The 20,868-nt window shown below is 47.0% G+C and overlaps 1 protein-coding gene across 1 annotated transcript in view; it reads right to left on the bottom strand.

Moving 5' to 3' along the window:
- The window catches only part of LOC110504352 (neurite extension and migration factor-like), a 131,621-nt gene extending 121,325 nt beyond the window's left edge, over window positions 1–10,296 (bottom strand). The window contains exon 1 of the mRNA XM_036969638.2: window positions 9,795–10,296. The gene's annotated coding sequence lies outside the window, so the exon portion shown is untranslated. The remainder of the gene's footprint in view (window positions 1–9,794) is intronic.
- Window positions 10,297–20,868: the final 10,572 nt, after the last annotated feature.

A 20,868-nucleotide genomic window follows, 5' to 3' on the forward strand; every position in this document is an offset into this window, starting at 1 on the left:
AGGTTACAATACAGAGATATAGTAGTAGAGGTTACAATACAGAGATATAGTAGTAGAGGTTACAATACAGAGATATAGTAGTAGAGGTTACAATACAGAGATATAGTAGTAGAGGTTACAATACAGAGATATAGTAGTAGAGGTTACAATACAGAGATATAGTAGTAGAGGTTACAATACAGAGATATAGTAGTAGAGGTTACAATACAGAGACAATACAGAGATATAGTAGTAGAGGTTACAATACAGAGGAAATACAGAGATATAGTAGTAGAGGTTACAATACAGAGATATAGTAGTAGAGGTTACAATACAGAGATATAGTAGTAGAGGTTACAATACAGAGATATAGTAGTAGAGGTTACAATACAGAGATATAGTAGTAGAGGTTACAATACAGAGATATAGTAGTAGAGGTTACAATACAGAGATATAGTAGTAGAGGTTACAATACAGAGACAATACAGAGATATAGTAGTAGAGGTTACAATACAGAGATATAGTAGTAGAGGTTACAATACAGAGATATAGTAGTAGAGGTTACAATACAGAGATATAGTAGAAGAGGTTACAATACAGAGACAATACAGAGATATAGTAGTAGAGGTTACAATACAGAGATATAGTAGTAGAGGTTACAATACAGAGATATAGTAGTAGAGGTTACAATACAGAGATATAGTAGTAGAGGTTACAATACAGAGATATAGTAGTAGAGGTTACAATACAGAGATATAGTAGTAGAGGTTACAATACAGAGACAATACAGAGATATAGTAGTAGAGGTTACAATACAGAGACAATACAGAGATATAGTAGTAGAGGTTACAATACAGAGATATAGTAGTAGAGGTTACAATACAGAGATATAGTAGAAGAGGTTACAATACAGAGATATAGTAGAAGAGGTTACAATACAGAGATATAGTAGTAGAGGTTACAATACAGAGACAATACAGAGATATAGTAGTAGAGGTTACAATACAGAGACAATACAGAGATATAGTAGTAGAGGTTACAATACAGAGATATAGTAGTAGAGGTTACAATACAGAGATATAGTAGTAGAGGTTACAATACAGAGACAATACAGAGATATAGTAGTAGAGGTTACAATACAGAGATATAGTAGTAGAGGTTACAATACAGAGATATAGTAGTAGAGGTTACAATACAGAGATATAGAGAAGAGGTTACAATACAGAGATATAGTAGAAGAGGTTACAATACAGAGATATAGTAGAAGAGGTTACAATACAGAGATATAGTAGTAGAGGTTACAATACAGAGGAAATACAGAGATATAGTAGTAGAGGTTACAATACAGAGATATAGTAGTAGAGGTTACAATACAGAGATATAGTAGTAGAGGTTACAATACAGAGATATAGTAGTAGAGGTTACAATACAGAGATATAGTAGTAGAGGTTACAATACAGCTATTCATTAGTTGCATGTTTCCTCACAATATTGTTTTGAACGTTCGTTTTGGACTAATGCCATATTGAGCGTTCTACTAAACGCATCGTCAATGAGTGCTGATGAAGATTTAATCAAAGTGCATTACAGTGGCTTGGCTTACATTCAAAAGGAGGATAATAATTAGTAGGAGCCCCTTTTGATGTTGACAGATTGACTTTAGATGAAGTATAACATTAACTAGCTAGCTAAGATTCAGGGGAGGCCACCAGATTTTACCAAGCTAACGTTAGCATTGCTAGCTATTTTTGACAAACTTTGCTAGCTGATGACAACATTGCCACGTGTTTGAAGTAAATTTGGTGACTTGATAATGCTGGCAAAAAATGTTTCCTCCTAAATATTTGACTATTTTACCAACGTCAATGTATTTCCAGGAACTATAGTGTAATTTAGACTAAACAGTAGTTACCTCCGTTCCAGAATGACTGGGTTTCTCACCACTTCAGGGCACCACTATGGCTCTGCCAGGGCTGCGTGAGAACGGTCATAACAATGGCATGGACGAGACCGAGTGGCGGAGGTGCAACCTATGACTATGGCAGAAGAAGTGACAATATAGGTCACTGAAAAGGATAGAAAAGCCCAGTCTCAATAGTGTAAATAACAGCATTGAAAAGTGACTGCAGAGTCAGTGGAAGGCTGCAGAGGAGCTCGACTGAGAGTAGATTAGAAGCTTGTGTCTTTATTGCTCCAGTACAACATAACGCCTCTACTGCCTTTCTTACCATCACAGAACCCTGACAGAACACAAACCTCTCTGACAGACGGACGGAGTTCTGATCTGTGAACTATGAGGGGGGAAATGTGTAACATTGCATCGGACCCAGTCTCTAACTTCATTTCCATCAGCAGAAAACAGCTTTGTTACAGAGAACAAAGATAGTAATAAATAGAGAGGAGATGTGACTGAACACTGATACAACAGCTACACACAGCCTCTTTATCATAGAGCATCAGAGTGGAGATAGATATAGTTTGATATAATAGCTCCAGTCATTTAAGCCTTGGTATCCGTCATGTTCCTGTAAGGTTGGAAAGGCTGTCGGAGGGCTGGACGGAAGAAGCCCTCTCTCGCCCTGCGTCCCACCTCCCCTCCACCGCCCTGGGGAAGCTAGCTAGCTATGCAGCAGACTGTGCCATCAGTCACACATCATGATGAAACCCTCGTCAACGTGTCAACTCAATTTACCCCTCTGATGCGATCTCTCTCTCTCTCTCCCTCTCTCCCTCTCTCCCTCTCTTTCTGTCTGTCTCTCTCTCACCCTGTCTCTCTTTCACTCTGTCTCTCTCTCTCAATTCAATTCAAGGGGCTTTATTGGTATGGGAAACTTGTGTTAACATTGCCAAAGCAAGTGAGGTAGATAATATACAAAAGTGAAATAATCTCTCTCTCTCCCTCTGTCTCTCTCTCACTCGGTCTCTCTCTCACTCGGTCTCTCTCTCACTCACTCTCTGTATGTCTCTCTCTCTCCCTCTGTCTCTCTCTCAGTCTCTCTCTCAGTCTCTTTCACTCTCTGTCTGTCTCTCTCTCTCTCTCTCTCTGTCTCTCTCTCCCTCTCTGTCTCTCTCTCTCTCTCTTTCACTCTCTGTCTGTCTCTCTCCCCCTCCCCCCCCCCTCTCTCTCTCCCCTCTCTCTCTCTCCCCCCTCTCTCTCTCTCTCTCCCCCCTCTCTCTCTCTCCCCCCTCTCTCTCTGTCTCTCTCTCATTTTTAGAATGGGTGTTTTCAGAGATAAATCTGTTTCTTTATATGTTTCTCTATCCTACAGTTCCTATTGGGCCTGAAGACACCTTTTCATATATACAGTATTTGGCTGTAATAAGTCATTAATTAATGGTTAAGTATTGTGGTTCTATTCCATTGAGAGGAATCAGAGCAAGACCTACTACATGAATGAACTGAGTCTGAGAAGGATGATGACGATGTACTGGCTACAGAATTACTCCTGAAGACCACCCCAACAGGACATGATGATGTACTGGCTACAGAATTACTCCTGAAGACCACCCCAACAGGACATGATGATGTACTGGCTACAGAATTACTCCTGAAGACCACCTCAACAGGACATGATGATGTACTGGCTACAGAATTACTCCTGAAGACCACCCCAACAGGACATGATGATGTACTGGCTACAGAATTACTAGTGAAGACCACCCCAACAGGACATGATGATGTACTGGCTACATAATTACTCCTAAAGACCACCCCAACAGGACATGATGATGTACTGGTTATTATACAGAATTACTCCTGAAGACCACCCCAACAGGACATGATGATGTACTGGCTACAGAATTACTCCTGAAGACCACCCCAACAGGACATGATGATGTACTGGCTACAGAATTACTAGTGAAGACCACCCCAACAGGACATGATGATGTACTGGCTACAGAATTACTCCTGAAGACCACCCCAACAGGACATGATGATGTACTGGTTATTATACAGAATTACTCCTGAAGACCACCCCAACAGGACATGATGATGTACTGGCTACAGAATTACTCCTGAAGACCACCCTAGCAGGACATGATGATGTACTGGCTACAGAATTAATCCTGAAGACCACCCCAACAGGACATGATGATGTACTGGCTACAGAATTACTAGTGAAGACCACCCAAACAGGACATGATGATGTACTGGCTACAGAATTACTAGTGAAGACCACCCCAACAGGACATGATGATGTACTGGCTACAGAATTACTAGTGAAGACCACCCCAACAGGACATGATGATGTACTGGCTACAGAATTAATCCTGAAGACCACCCCAACAGGACATGATGATGTACTGGCTACAGAATTACTCCTGAAGACCACCCCAACAGGACATGATGATGTACTGGCTACAGAATTAATCCTGAAGACCACCCAAACAGGACATGATGATGTACTGGCTACAGAATTACTAGTGAAGACCACCCCAACAGGACATGATTATGTACTGGCTACAGAATTAATCCTGAAGACCACCCCAACAGGACATGATGATGTACTGGCTACAGAATTACTCCTGAAGACCACCCCAACAGGACATGATGATGTACTGGCTACAGAATTACTCCTGAAGACCACCCTAACAGGACATGATGATGTACTGGCTACAGAATTACTCCTGAAGACCACCCCAACAGGACATGATGATGTACTGGCTACAGAATTAATCCTGAAGACCACCCCAACAGGACATGATGATGTACTGGCTACAGAATTACTCCTGAAGACCAACCAAACTAACACTACATCAATGAAATAGAAGTCTCATTCAAATAACGTTCCTTTGTAAATAATTTAAACCCAAATATGATTTACAAAGCATTCAACCACAAGAATACGCTACAGCATAATGTTCCGTCGGCTACGTGTCCCTATTCCCTAGTCATTGATGCTATACCACTATTTTTACCTGTCGATCTGTAAGGTTGTGCAGCATGAGGCATCCAGCCAACAGCTGTCATGTTGCTCTATAGAGCAGGAAGGGTTAGGTAGTAGGTAGGAGGGGTTGGGTAGTAGGTAACAGGAAGGGTTAGGTAGCAGGTCGCAGGAGGGGTTAGGAAGCAGGTAGCAGGAAGGGTTAGGTAGTAGGAAGGGACAGGTAGTAGGTAACAGGAAGGGTTAGGTGGTAGGTAACAGGAAGGGTTAGGTAGTAGGTAGTAGGAAGGGATAGGTAGTAGGTAACAGGAAGGGTTAGGTAGTAGGTAACAGGAAGGGTTAGGTAGTAGGTAACAGGAAGGGTTAGGTAGTAGGTAGTAGGAAGGGTTAGGTAGTAGGTAGTAGGAAGGGTTAGGTAGTAGGTAGTAGGAAGGGTTAGGTAGTAGGTAACAGGAAGGGTTAGGAAGTAGGTAACAGGAAGGGTTAGGTAGTAGGTAGCAGGAAGGGTTAGGTAGTAGGTAGTAGGAAGGGTTAGGTAGTAGGAAGGGTTAGGTAGTAGGTAACAGGAAGGGTTAGCGTTAGGTAGCAGGAGGGGTTAGGTAGTAGGTAGCAGGAAGGGTTAGGTAGTAGGTAGTAGGAAGGGTTAGGTAGTAGGAAGGGTTAGGTAGTAGGTAACAGGAAGGGTTAGCGTTAGGTAGCAGGAGGGGTTAGGTAGTAGGTAGCAGGAAGGGTTAGGTAGTAGGTAGTAGGAAGGGTTAGGTAGTAGGTAACAGGAAGGGTTAGGTAGTAGGTAGCAGGAAGGGTTAGGTAGTAGGGAGCAGGAAGGGTTAGGTAGTAGGAAGGGTTAGGTAGTAGGAAGGGTTAGGTAGTAGGAAGGGTTAGGTAGTAGGTAGTAGGAAGGGTTAGGTAGTAGGTAACAGGAAGGGTTAGGTAGCAGGTAGCAGGAAGGGTTAGGTAGTAGGTAGCAGGAAGGGTTAGGTAGTAGGGAGCAGGAAGGGTTAGGTAGCAGGAGGGGTTAGGTAGCAGGAGGGGTTAGGTAGTAGGTAGCAGGAGGGGTTAGGTAGTAGGTAGCAGGAAGGGTTAGGTAGTAGGTAGTAGGAAGGGTTCGGTAGTAGGTAGTAGGAAGGGTTCGGTAGTAGGTAGTAGGAAGGGTTAGGTAGTAGGTAGCAGGAGGGGTTAGGTAGTAGGTAGCAGGAAGGGTTAGGTAGTAGGGAGCAGGAAGGGTTAGGTAGTAAGGAGCAGGAAGGGTTAGGTAGCAGGAGGGGTTAGGTAGTAGGTAGCAGGAGGGGTTAGGTAGCAGGTAGCAGGAAGGGTTAGGTAGTAGGTAGCAGGAAGGGTTAGGTAGTAGGTAGCAGGAGGGGTTAGGTAGTAGGTAGCAGGAAGGGTTCGGTAGTAGGTAGCAGGAGGGGTTAGGTAGCAGGTAGCAGGAAGGGTTAGGTAGTAGGTAGCATGAAGGGTTAGGTAGTAGGTAGCAGGAGGGGTTAGGTAGTTGGTAGCAGGAAGGGTTCGGTAGTAGGTAGTAGGAAGGGTTAGGTAGTAGGTAGCAGGAAGGGTTCGGTAGTAGGGAGCAGGAGGGGTTAGGTAGTAGGTAGCAGGAGGGGTTAGGTAGTAGGTAGCAGGAGGGGTTAGGTAGCAGGTAGCAGGAAGGGTTAGGTAGTAGGTAGCAGGAAGGGTTAGGTAGTAGGTAGCAGGAGGGGTTAGGTAGTAGGAAGGGTTCGGTAGTAGGTAGTAGGAAGGGTTAGGTAGTAGGTAGCAGGAGGGGTTAGGTAGTAGGTAGCAGGAAGGGTTAGGTAGTAGGGAGCAGGAAGGGTTAGGTAGCAGGAGGGGTTAGGTAGTAGGTAGCAGGAAGTGTTAGGTAGTAGGTAGCAGGAGGGGTTAGGTAGTAGGGAGCAGGAGGGGTTAGGTAGTAGGGAGGGATAGGTAGTAGGTAACAGGAAGGGTTAGGTAGTAGGTAACAGGAAGGGTTAGGTAGTAGGTAGTAGGAAGGGGTAGGTAGTAGGTAACAGGAAGGGTTAGGAAGTAGGTAACAGGAAGGGTTAGGTAGTAGGTAGCAGGAAGGGTTAGGTAGTAGGTAACAGGAAGGGTTAGGTAGTTGGGAGCAGGAGGGGTTAGGTAGTAGGGAGGGATAGGTAGTAGGTAACAGGAAGGGTTAGGTAGTAGGTAACAGGAAGGGTTAGGTAGTAGGAAGGGATAGGTAGTAGGTAACAGGAAGGGTTAGGAAGTAGGTAACAGGAAGGGTTAGGTAGTAGGTAGCAGGAAGGGTTAGGTAGTAGGTAACAGGAAGGGTTAGGTAGTAGGAAGGGTTAGGTAGTAGGTAGCAGGAAGGGTTAGGTAGTAGGGAGCAGGAAGGGTTAGGTAGTAGGGAGCAGGAAGGGTTAGGTAGTAGGGAGCAGGAAGGGTTAGGTAGTAGGGAGCAGGAAGGGTTAGGTAGTAGGTAGTAGGAAGGGTTAGGTAGTAGGGAGCAGGAAGGGTTAGGTAGTAGGGAGCAGGAAGGGTTAGGTAGCAGGAGGGGTTAGGTAGTAGGTAGCAGGAGGGGTTAGGTAGTAGGTAGCAGGAAGGGTTAGGTAGTAGGGAGCAGGAGGGGTTAGGTAGTAGGGAGCAGGAAGGGTTAGGTAGTAGGTAGTAGGAAGGGTTAGGTAGTAGGTAGCAGGAGGGGTCCTCTAAAAACCACCTCCTTTCCAACCGCTCCTCTAAAAACCACTTCCTTTCCAACCGCTCCTCTAAAAACCACCTCCTTTCCAACTGCTCCTCTAAAAACCACCTCCTTTCCAACCGCTCCTTTAAAAACCACATCCTTTCCAACCGCTCCTCTAAAAACCACTTCCTTTCCAACCGCTCCTCTAAAAACCACTTCCTTTCCAACCGCTCCTCTAAAAACCACTTCCTTTCCAACCGCTCCTCTAAAAACCACTTCCTTTCCAACCGCTCCTCTAAAAACCACCTCCTTTCCAACTGCTCCTCTAAAAACCACCTCCTTTCCAACCGCTCCTTTAAAAACCACATCCTTTCCAACCGCTCCTCTAAAAACCACTTCCTTTCCAACCGCTCCTCTAAAAACCACTTCCTTTCCAACCGCTCCTCTAAAAACCACTTCCTTTCCAACCGCTCCTCTAAAAACCATAGGACAGAAAGCTGCAGCGCCAAATTAAAATCACAATGTAACCAACCTATTGTGTTGACCACCTGGACATACCATTTGGATTTGAAGTACTGAAACCAAACCACATGATTTGAATAAAAAGTATTTTTTATAAACATGAAAAGGTGAATGTAAGAGGCGCTCATCATTTCAAATAGGCTACATGTCATATTAAACAGCATATAAACACTGTAAATAGGTCAGGAACCAGACAGGGAGCCTGAGAAGGAATGAAAATGAATTATTCAGGCTGGATTATTTTAAGGCTTCAGCCTACAAAGAAATACAACTTGAAGCATTTGGGAGTGTGACACAATATGTAGGGACATAAAACGCTCAGCATTTAAACAACATTTAGTTGTATTAAATTATTAAAGTCTATAAATTGCGCATAAAGGCTGTGACTCACTTAGAATTAAATACAAATAAATGAAAAATCCCTTATTAGTCTCAGTCTACAGTGTCTTTGAATTCACTTTTAGAAACGTGAGTCTGGCCAGTCTGGGGCTGCTTCGGGCTCTGGAGAGCCGGCCGGCAGTGGAGAACATCCTCTCCACACTTACAGAGCCACTGGGGATGATGAACACCCTTTGGCCACTGCAGAGATGCAGTTGTTCTTTTTCAATTCGTCTATGAGTTGGCCTTTTTTTTTTTTTTTTTTGGTCAAATAACCCAATCAAAACGGAAAGCTCCTTGAAAGTGGTGAATTATAGCCTATTGTATAGATAATACAACAAAAATGAACGAAACTTTAAAGATATCAGATTTTTGTTTATAAATACTTTGCTACAATGACACAGTTATCTACCCACCTCATTCCTATATTTTAGCATGTGAAGGCATGTGCACGTAATAATGCTCCGGGACACGTGTCTTTTCAGATTCCACAATGATTGTTTAGTTGTGGATACTACATCACCGCAACCCCTCTCTTGGTCCTCATCTTTCTAAGTCACCTTCATTTTGAACCTGTGTGTTTTAGCAGTTTCTTTATGAAAATATGTAGTGTGCTCCATGATAGTAACTAAAGCAAGGGGCTATTAGCAGCACACAAGTAGACTACAAATGCATGCTGAGCCGGGCATGCCCGGAGCTCCGTGAAGTGAGCGAGAGAAGGCTGACGCTCCAGCCTTCAGGAATGTCGCTCAGCAGCTCCACTCTGATCAGTCTGATGTGTGTTCACTGATATAGGAACCTACCTCATCATGCGGATGTGGAGAGCAGCATGTTTTTAAGACCGGCCCATGTTTATTCCATAGGGAATATTTGTTTACATAAATAATCTATCAATAATTTATAAAGGATGTATCTGATTGTGGAGCTGGGAACCTCTCAGTGCAGGTGTGGAGCGTCTATGTGACGTCCCGATGGGTTTAAATCCTATTGAGTTTAGTTACACGTGGCATCTCTTAACTTGCTGTGTAGTCTACTAGTGTGTGTAGGCTATGACTGTATGCTATGACGGTTCCTCTCTGCTCTGAATGTGATGTGTTTTTTTTCGCAGAGAGATAATATGGTAATCTATGTAGCAGTGACGACTAACTGATGGATAATACCTCTGACAGATGTCCCGAGCCAAGGAGGAACAGCGCATGCTTGGAGAAGCCCATGCAGTCTTCCAATAATGCTGTTGTATAACAAATATAACGTGTATATGTTGTTTATTTACGCATACACAGAGCTGTTATGTGTAGCCTATTTGCACAAATACAGCCCTCCATAGTAAGGCAAATAGTATAATAAGGTGCTGTGTGCCTGTGAATAACGACATAATTGAACGCGCTTCCTACCTCAGCTCCTGGTTGCAACCAAACTGCGTTTTTTTCCCTGTCGTGAAGGAATCTCTCTTTCGCCTTTTAGACCGATATCAGCGATGTCTTTCCCCGGAAACACGGACAGGTCTGCGGCATGATCCCGTGTTCTACAGCCGCCACCAGTACACCGGGCCTCGGGTAGAGGCAGGTGGACGCGCCTCTCTCTCAGTGATGGAGGAGAAGGCAGAGAGATCATCCTCTCCCCTGCCGCTCCATTTTCAATTAGCCTACACAATGATTGGTATTCCAGGAACGGAGCTAGGGAAAACTAGGGATGTCAGTCAGCAGTGTGCCATGGAAAATGTAAAGGCCGTCAAGTCAGGCGGGCTGTAACTCCAGCGGGTCTGTACCTCTATAAGGAGTTTGATGCTGCCATTGTCACCGCTGCGATGGAGGTTTTGTCTTCCTTTTTTCCTTCAGCTGGACCTCTCCCCCTCCTTGCCCGGCACAGTGTCATAGATAAGCGCGCTCCTGCTCTGCTCTGCTCTCTCTCTCGCTGTCTTTTCTCTTCCACTCCCCCGACCTATGATGAGAGCGTGACACGCGAACCAATTGAATCGACGCAAGCAAGGCCACACACGCAGGCATTGCACACTGGACGCGCTGCGAGCATGCAGTACATGAGGTACCAGTCCAGAGAAGGGCGACTGGCGGGTCTAAATACTGTGTGATAATTACACTGGGACACTGCATAATACAAGATCATATATTATTACCTAGTGACATTCATATATATCATAGTCACTGCCAATGGGATGTAACCATACACTAATGTAGCCTGACATTCACATACATGAGCAGTAAAGCATACACGATACATATAAAACTGGTACCAAGCACCTAGTGTATGGACAGTGGGCCCATAAGGAGAGTCCTTGGGGATGTCCAAAATGCTAACCTATAACCTCTTGGCCTATAGTGCAACACTTTTCACCAGAGCCCAGGGCACTATACAGTGGGGCAAAAAAGTAATTAGTCAGCCACCAATTGTGCAAGTTCTCCCACTTAAAAAGATGAGAGAGGCCTGTAATTTTCGTCGTAGGTACACTTCAACTATGACAGACAAAATTAGATTTTTTTTTCTCCAGAAAATCACATTGCAGGATTTTTAATGAATTTATTTGCAAATTATGGTGGAAAATAAGTATTTGGTCAATAACAAAAGTTTATCTCAATACTTTGTTATATAACCTTTGTTGGCAATGACAGAGGTCAAACATTTTCTGTAAGTCTTCACAAGGTTTTCACACACTGTTGCTGGTATTTTGGCCCATTCCTCCATGCAGATCTCCTCTAGAGGAGTGATGTTTTGGGGATGTTGCTGGGCAACACAGACTTTCAACTCCCTCCAAAGATTTTCTATGGGGTTGAGATCTGGAGACTGGCTAGGCCACTCCAGGACCTTGAAATGCTTCTTACAAAGCCACTCCTTCGTTGCCCGGGCGGTGTGTTTGGGATCATTGTCATGCTGAAAGACCCAGCCACGTTTCATCTTCAATGCCCTTGCTGATGGAAGGAGGTTTTCACTCAAAATCTTACAGGATTTGAGTCCCTGGCGGCGTAGTGTGTTACTGATGGTAGGCTTTGTTACTTTGGTCCCAGCTCTCTGCAGGTCATTCACTAGGTCCCCCCGTGTAGTTCTGGGATTTTTGCTCACCGTTCTTGTGATCATTTTGACCCCACGGGTGAGATCTTGCATGGAGCCCCAGATCGAGGGAGATTATCAGTGGTTTTGTATGTCTTCCATTTCCTAATAATTGCTCCCACAGTTGATTTCTTCAAACCAGGCTGCTTACCTATTGCAGATTCAGTCTTCCCAGCCTGGTGCAGGTCTACAATTTTGTTTCTGGTGTCCTTTGACAGCTCTTTGGTCTTGGCCATAGTGGAGTTTGGAGTGTGACTGTTTGAGGTTGTGGACAGGTGTCTTTTATACTGATAACAAGTTCAAACAGGTGCCATTAATACAGGTAACGAGTGGAGGACAGAAGAGCCTCTTAAATAAGAAGTTACAGGTCTGTGAGAGCCAGAAATCTTGCTTGTTTGTAGGTGACCAAATACTTATTTTCCACCATAATTTGCTAATAAATTCATTAAAAATGTGGTTTTCTGGATTTTTTTTCTAATTTTGTCTGTCATAGTTGAAGTTTACCTATGATGAAAATGACAGGCCTCTCTCATCTTTTTAAGTGGGAGAACTTGCACAATTGGTGGCTGACTAAATACTTTTTTGCCCCACTGTATAGTGAATAGGATGCCATTTGGGATGTTGGCCCTTGTTTTGTCAGAGACTGACCCCTGAAGCTGTATGACCTCACCCAGTCCCTAGAGGTACAGCTAGCCTGACCATAACCCTTTAACCATGACTTAAACCAGTCATCTGACAGCTAGCCTGACCCTAACCCTTTAACCATGACTTAAACCAGTCATATGACAGCTAGCCTGACCCTAACCATGACTTAAACCAGTCATCTGACAGCTAGCCTGACCCTAACCCTTTAACCATGACTTAAACCAGTCATCTGACAGCTAGCCTGACCCTAACCATGACTTAAACCTGTCATCTGACAGCTAGCCTGACCCTAACCCTTTAACCATGACTTAAACCAGTCATCTGACAGCTAGCCTGACCCTAACCCTTTAAACATGACTTAAACCAGTCATCTGACAGCTAGCCTGACCCTAACCCTTTAACCATGACTTAAACCGGTCATCTGACAGCTAGCCTGACCCTATCCCTTTAACCATGACTTAAACCAGTCATCTGACAGCTAGCCTGACCCTAACCCTTTAAACATGACTATGAATATTGTTTTGTCTTTGTCTTATACACCTGATTTCAATTCCCCAATGACTTGTTCATTATTTAACCCTCTGTTCCCCCATGTTTGTTTGTGAGTGATTGTTTATTGTAAGACGGTCCGTATTTTGCATTTGTGTTTTTGAGTAAATACAGTGCCTTGCGAAAGTATTCGGCCCCCTTGAACTTTGCCACATTTCAAGCTTCAAACATAAAGATATAAAACTGTATTTTTTTGTGAAGAATCAACAACAAGTGGGACACAATCATGAAGTGGAACGACATTTATTGGATATTTCAAACTTTTTTAACAAATCAAAAACTGAAAAATTGGGCGTGCAAAATTATTCAGCCCCCTCAAGTTAATACTTTGTAGCGCCACCTTTTGCTGCGATTACAGCTGTAAGTCGCTTGGGGTATGTCTCTATCAGTTTTGCACATCGAGAGACTGAAATTTTTTCCCATTCCTCCTTGCAAAACAGCTCGAGCTCAGTGAGGTTGAATGGAGAGCATTTGTGAACAGCAGTTTTCAGTTCTTTCCACAGATTCTCGATTGGATTCAGGTCTGGACTTTGACTTGGCCATTCTAACACCTGGATATGTTTATTTTTGAACCATTCCATTGTAGATTTTGCTTTATGTTTTGGATCATTGTCTTGTTGGAAGACAAATCTCCGTCCCAGTCTCAGGTCTTTTGCAGACTCCATCAGGTTTTCTTCCAGAATGGTCCTGTATTTGGCTCCATCCATCTTCCCATCAATTTTAACCATCTTCCCTGTCCCTGCTGAAGAAAAGCAGGCCCAAACCATGATGCTGCCACCACCATGTTTGACAGTGGGGATGGTGTGTTCAGCTGTGTTGCTTTTACGCCAAACATAACGTTTTGCATTGTTGCCAAAAAGTTCAATTTTGGTTTCATCTGACCAGAGCACCTTCTTCCACATGTTTGGTGTGTCTCCCAGGTGGCTTGTGGCAAACTTTAAACGACACCTTTTATGGATATCTTTAAGAAATGGCTTTCTTCTTGCCACTCTTCCATAAAGGCCAGATTTGTGCAATATACTGATTGTTGTCCTATTGACAGAGTCTCCCACCTCAGCTGTAGATCTCTGCAGTTCATCCAGAGTGATCATGGGCCTCTTGGCTGCATCTCTGATCAGTCTTCTCCTTGTATGAGCTGAAAGTTTAGAGGGACGGCCAGGTCTTGGTAGATTTGCAGTGGTCTGATACTCCTTCCATTTCAATATTATCGCTTGCACAGTGCTCCTTGGGATGTTTAAAGCTTGGGAAATCTTTTTGTATCCAAATCCGGCTTTAAACTTCTTCACAACAGTATCTCGGACCTGCCTGGTGTGTTCCTTGTTCTTCATGATGCTCTCTGCGCTTTTAACGGACCTCTGAGACTATCACAGTGCAGGTGCATTTATACGGAGACTTGATTACACACAGGTGGATTGTATTTATCATCATTAGTCATTTAGGTCAACATTGGATCATTCAGAGATCCTCACTGAACTTCTGGAGAGAGTTTGCTGCACTGAAAGTAAAGGGGCTGAATAATTTTGCACGCCCAATTTTTCAGTTTTTGATTTGTTAAAAAAGTTTGAAATATCCAATAAATGTCGTTCCACTTCATGATTGTGTCCCACATGTTGTTAATTCTTCACAAAATACAGTTTTATATCTTTATGTTTGAAGCCTGAAATGTGGCAAAAGGTCGCAAAGTTCAAGGGGGCCGAATACTTTCGCAAGGCACTGTATACATTGATTACTCATATCTGCTGTCCTGCGCCTGACTCTCTATACCAGCTACACACAGGATGTCTTTACAGAATTACTCACCTGAGATGGAGTCAGCAGGAGCAGACGACCCCCCTTTTCCGGTCGAAGAGTGCGTCACGAGACCATGTTACAACGTCTGGGCACCGCCATGGATCGCGTGCTGCAGACAATGGATAGAAAGGAGAGAGGAGGTCCTCCAACGCCTCCACCAATGCCACTACCGCCAACCCCACTGTCCACCCCTCCTTCACCCGGTTCCAGCGGGATTCGGCTTGTGCTACCGAGGGAGCATGATGGGACGGCTGCCGGATGCCAGGGGTTCCTACTACAGCTGGAGCTCTACTTCGTGACCGTCCACCCGGCTCCTTCGGGACGTGAGAGCGTGTCCGCCCTCCTCTCCTGCCTCTCAGGCAAAGCCCTGGAGTGGGCCAACGCCGTATGGAGTGAGGGAGACGCGGCGTTGGACCATTACGCAGAGTTAACTGCCCAAAAGCGGGTGTTCCCCGCTGAGGCAGGGAACGAGGAGCGCGCAGGATTATGCATAGGACTTCCGGACCCTGGCCGCCAGCGCAGGATGGAACTACAGGGCCCTGATCGATCACTACCGGTGCAGTCTGCGCATGGACGTCCGTCGGAAGTTGGCTTGCCGAGACACCACCCTCACATTGGACCAGCTGGTGGACCTGTCCATCCGGCTGGACAACCTGCTGACTACCCATGGACGACCGGATCGGGGCCTGTCAGTTCCATCCCCGAGCACCTCCGCTCCGACACCCATAGAGCTGGGAGGTGCTGCACTTAGGGCGACCGGAGGGTCATTCCCTGCACCATCTGTGGCCGCAGAGGGCACACTGCTGGTCGGTGCTGGGGGGTTCCTCAGGGAGTCGAGGCAGCAGGCATGACACTATCGTGTCACCCCAGGTGAGTCAGCATCAGGCTCATCCAGAGCCCCCTGTTGCTCACATGTATGCGTTTATTTCATTTCCCCGCATTCCCAGCAGAAGGCGCTCGTAGATTCAGGGAATTTTATTGACCGTTCATTTGCTCATAGTTTAGGTATCCCCCTTGTTCCTGTGGATATGCCCTTCCCTGTGCACGACCTAGATAGTCGACCATTAGGGTCAGGGCTGATTATGGAGGCCACCGCTCCACTGGGCATGGTTACGCAGGAGGGTCACAAGGGGAGAATCAGTCTCTTCCTTATTGATTCTCCTGCATTTCCCGTGGTGCTGGGCCTACCCTGGTTGGCCTGTCATGACCCCACTATTTCGTGGCAACAGAGGGCTCTCAAGGGGTGGTCACGAGAGTGCTCAGGGAGGTGTGTGGGAGTTTCCATAGGTGCGACTACGGTGGAACGTCAAGACCAGGTCTCCACCGTGTGCATTCCCTCTGAATATGCAGATTTGGCTCTCGCCTTCTGTAAGAAGAAGGCGACTCAATTACCACCCCATCGACGGGAGGATTGTGTGATGAATCTCCTGTTAGATGCAGCACTTCCCAGGAGTCACGTGTATTCTCTGTCACAGGAGGAGACGGCAGCTATGGAAACATATGTCTCCGAATCCCTGGGGGCAGGGATATATTTGGCCCTCCACTTCACCTGCCTCCTCGAGTTTCTTTTTTGTGAAGAAGGATGGAGGTCTGCGCCCGTGTATTGACTATCGGGGTATCAATCAGATCACAGTGAGGTACAGCTACCCGCTGCCTCTCATTGCCAGTGCAATCGAGTCAATACGCGGTTGGAAAATTGGATCTCAGGAGCGCTTACAACCTGGTGCGTATCCGGGAGGGGGATGAGTGGAAGACGGCATTTAGTACCATCTCAGGGCACTATGAGTACCTCGTCATGCTTTACGGGTTGATAAATGCTCCATCAGTCTTCCAGGCCTTTGTTGACAAGACTTTCCAGGATCTGCACGGGCAGGGTGTAGTGGTGTATATCGATGACATTCTGATATACTCCGCTACACGCGCCGAGCACGTGTCCCTGGTTTGCAGGGTGCTTGGTCGACTGTTGGAGCATGACCTGTACGTCAAGGCTGAGAAATGTCTGTTCTTCCAACAGTCTGTCTCCTTCCTAGGGTACCGCATTTCCACTTCAGTGATGGAGATGGAGAGTGACTGCATTTCAGCCGTGCGTAATTGGCCGACTCCCACCACGGTAAAAGAAGTGCAGCGGTTTCTAGGGTTTGCCAACTACTACCGGAGGTTAATCCGGAGTTCTTGTCAGGTTGCGGCTCCCATTACCTCACTGATGAAGGGGGGACCGGTACGTTTGCAGTGGTCGGCTGAAGCAGACAGGGCTTTTGGTCACCTGATGGCTCTGTTTACCTCGGCTCCCGTGCTGGCTCATCCGGATCCCTCTTTGGCATTCATAGTGGAGGTGGACGCGTCCGAGGCTGGGATAGGAGCCGTGCTCTCTCAGCGCTCGGGCACACCACCAAAGCTCCTGTGCTTTCTTTTCAAAGAAACTCAGCTCGGCGGAGCGAAACTATGATGTTGGGGATCGGGAGCTGTTGGCTGTTGTCAAGGCTCTGAAGGCGTGGAGACATTGGCTTGAGGCGGCTAAACAGTCTTTTCTCATCTGGACTGACCACCGCAATCTGGAGTACATCCCGGCGGCGAGGAGACTGAACCCTAGCCAGGCAAGGTGGGCCGTGTACTTTACACGTTTTGTTTTCACTCTGTCCTACAGACCAGGTTCCCAGAACGCTAAGGCAGATGCACTGTCCCGGATGTATGACACAGAGGAGCGGTCCATGGATCACACTCCCATACTTCCGGCCTCTTGCCTGGTGGTACCGATGGTGTGGGAGCTGAACGTGGACATCGACCGGGCGATACGCACAGAGCCCACTCCCTCCCAGTGTACAGCTGGGCGCCTGTACGTTCCGTCTGCTGTCCGCGACCGTTTGATCTATTGGGCCCACACGTAACCTTCCTCTGGTCACCCTGACATCGGTCGGACAGTGCGCTGTCTTAGTGGGAAGTACTGGTGGTCCACCTTGGCCAAGGACGTAAGGGTTTATGTTTCCTCCTGCTCGGTGTGCGCCCAGTGCAAGGCTCCCAGGCACCTGCCCAGAGGGAAGTTACAACCCTAACCCGTTCCACAACGGCCGTGGTTGCACCTGTCGGTGGACTTCCTGACGGATCTTCCTCCCTCACAGGGCAACACCACGATTCTGGTCGTTGTGGATCAGTTTTCTAAGTCCTGCCGTCTCCTCCCTTTTCCCGGTCTCCCTACGGCCCTACAGACTCACGTCTTCTGGCACTACAGGGTGCCTGAGGACATAGACTCTGATCGGGGTCCCCAGTTCATGTCCAGGGTCTGGAGAGCATTCACGGAACGTCGGGGGGTCTCGGTCAGCTTCAGCTCAGGTTTTCACCCCGAGACTAATGGGCAGGTGGAGAGAGTGAACCAGGATGTGGGTAGGTTTCTGCGGTCATGTTGCCAGGACCGACCGAGGGAGTGGGCGGCATTCATCCCCTGGGCAGAGATGGCCCAAAACTCTCTCCGCCACTCCTCCACTAACCTCTCTCCCTTCCAGTGCGTCCTGGGGTATCAGCCGGTTCTGGCACCTTGGCATCAGAGCCAGATCGAAGCTCCTGCAGTGGACGAATGGTTTAAGCGCTCGGAGGAGACCTGGAACGCCGCCCATGTGCACCTGCAACGGGCCGTGAGGCGGCAGAAGGCGAGCGCCGACCACCACCGCAGTGAGGCAAACACCGGGGGACCGGGTCTGGTTCTCGACCCGAAACCTGCCCCTCCGGAAGCTGGATCCGCGGTTTGTGGGGCCATTCAAAATCCTGAGGAGACTGAATAAGGTATACTACAGGTTTACAGCTTCCCCCCGATTACCGTATTAACCCCTTGTTCCATGTGTCTCTCCTCAGGCCGGTAGTTGCTGGTCCACTCCAGGAGTCTGAGGTGCGGTAGGTTCCTCCGCCCCCTCTGGACATCGGGGGGGCCCCGGTGTATGCTGTTCGAGCCATCCTGGACTCGAGGCGTTGGGCAAGGGGCCTTCAGTACCTCGTGGAGTGGGAGGGGTATGGTCCGGAGAAGAGGTGCTGGGTGCCGGTGGAGGACGTCTTGGACCCTTCGTTGCTGCGGGATTTCCACCTTCTCCATCCGGGTCGCCCCGTCATGGGGGGGGGGGGTACTGTCACAACTTCCGGCGAAGTAGGTCCCTCTCCTTGTTCGGATGGCGTTCGGCGGTCGAAGTCACCGACTTTCTAGCCATCGCCAATCCACTTTTCATTTTCCATTTGTTTTGTCTTACACACCTGGTTTCAATTCCCCAATGACTTGTTCATTATTTAACCCTCTGTTCCCCCATGTTTGTTTGTGAGTGATTGTTTATTGTAAGACGGTCCGTATTTGTGGGCTCGCATATTTTGCATTTGTATTTGAGTAAATATACATTGTCCTGCGCCTGACTCTCTACACCAGCTACACACAGGATGTCTTTACACTTGTATTGACGCTTTGCCTGTTTGATGGTTCATTGGAGGGCACAGGGGGATATCTTATAAACTTCCGGGTTGAGTCTCGCACCTTGAAAGTGGTAGCTCTAGCCTTTAGCTCAGTGCGAATGCTGCCTGTAATCCATGGCTTCTGGTTGGGGTATGTATGTACAGTCACTGTGGGGACGACGTCATTGATGCACTTATTGATGAAGCCAATGACTGATGTGGTGTACTCCTCAATGCCATCGGAAGAATCCTGGAACATATTCCAGTCTGTGCTAGCAAAACTTTAGTTTTAGTTTAAGCATCTGTGTCATCTGACCACTTTTTCTATTGCAAGGTGAGGGTATTCATGTACATCTCTAGTGTCCTCATAATTAATCAGAGGTAGAGGGCTGAATATAGCCAACAGAAGATAAAGGGAAATCACACTGAATGTTAAGTTGAAACTATGTTTAGCCTTGAACCGGGTAAATCATTGACAACATTCTCTTTTCCAGTAATAACCTGAACAAGATGAGACACTGTGCATTCTCATGGCAGGTGTGGGTTCACGTTAACTCATATCAGAGGTGGTGTGCACAACACAACACAACACACCACACAAACACCTTCATAGGATATTGTTCTCTCCTGTGGTTGGTTGTTGCAATAGATAAGTTGTGTTTGAATTGTGTCTTCAAATAACACACAAGCTGGTTGGAAGTACCAAGACCTGATGATCGCCATAGTAACAAATTATGACGACAATGATTGTTTTAAAATACCTTCCCAGCTCAAGGAAAATATTCTAAGGCTGGCAACAAGGTAGAGGGACCAATTGGGCTGGTGAATGAATCTAAAGGACAAGGCAGCAACATGGGGGGGTCACCTCACTGGGCTGGTGAATGAATCTAAAGGACATGGCAGCAACATGGGGGGGTCACCTCACTGGGCTGGTGAATTAATCTAAAGGACATGGCAGCAACATGGGGGGGGGTCACCTCACTGGGCTGGTGAATGAATCTAAAGGACATGGCAGCAACATGGGGGGGGTCACCTCACTGGGCTGGTGAATGAATCTAAAGGACATGGCAGCAACATGGGGGGGTCACCTCACTGGGGAGACTATGGGGAGTAGTTAGGACAGTTAGTAAAGTAGACTGGTAGGGAGGAAGTACCGGGCCACCCCGTGGCATCACCAAGCAAACTAGACTGGTAGGGAGGAAGTACCGGGCCGTGGCATCACCAAGCAAACTAGACTGGTAGGGAGGAAGTACCGGGCCACCCCGTGACATCACCAAGCAAACTAGACTGGTAGGGAGGAAGGACCGGGCCACCCCGTGACATCACCAAGCAAACTAGACTGGTAGGGAGGAAGGACCGGGCCGTGACATCACCAAGCAAACTAGACTGGTAGGGAGGAAGTACCGGGCCACCCCGTGACATCACCAAGCAAACTAGACTGGTAGGGAGGAAGTACCGGGCCACCCCGTGACATCACCAAGCAAACTAGACTGGTAGGGAGGAAGTACCGGGCCGTGGCATCACCAAGCAAACTAGACTGGTAGGGAGGAAGTACCGGGCCACCCCGTGGCATCACCAAGCAAACTAGACTGGTAGGGAGGAAGTACCGGGCCACCCCGTGGCATCACCAAGCAAACTAGACTGGTAGGGAGGAAGTACCGGGCCACCCCGTGACATCACCAAGCAAACTAGACTGGTAGGGAGGAAGTACCGGGCCGTGGCATCAGGGAGGAGGAACCATACAGAACGGCTGGTGTGTTATCCATAGAAAACGCAATGAATAATAATCTGGATCCTTCAAACTCAACTCCGGACCGTCAAGCCAGTACCACTTCGTGTTTTCATTGTTCCCCTTTAATCGGGGACTGGTTTAGACCTGTGACACCAGGTGGGTGATTCCCCTTTAATCGGGGACTGGTTTAGACCTGTGACACCAGGTGGGTGCAATTAATTATCAGGTAGAACAGAAAGGCAGCGGGCTCCGGACATTAAGAAAGA

The sequence above is a fragment of the Oncorhynchus mykiss genome, chromosome 25 (genome assembly GCF_057628025.1).
Source record: "Oncorhynchus mykiss isolate SJ-2025 chromosome 25, ASM5762802v1, whole genome shotgun sequence".
In the NCBI taxonomy this organism is placed as follows: domain Eukaryota; kingdom Metazoa; phylum Chordata; class Actinopteri; order Salmoniformes; family Salmonidae; genus Oncorhynchus; species Oncorhynchus mykiss.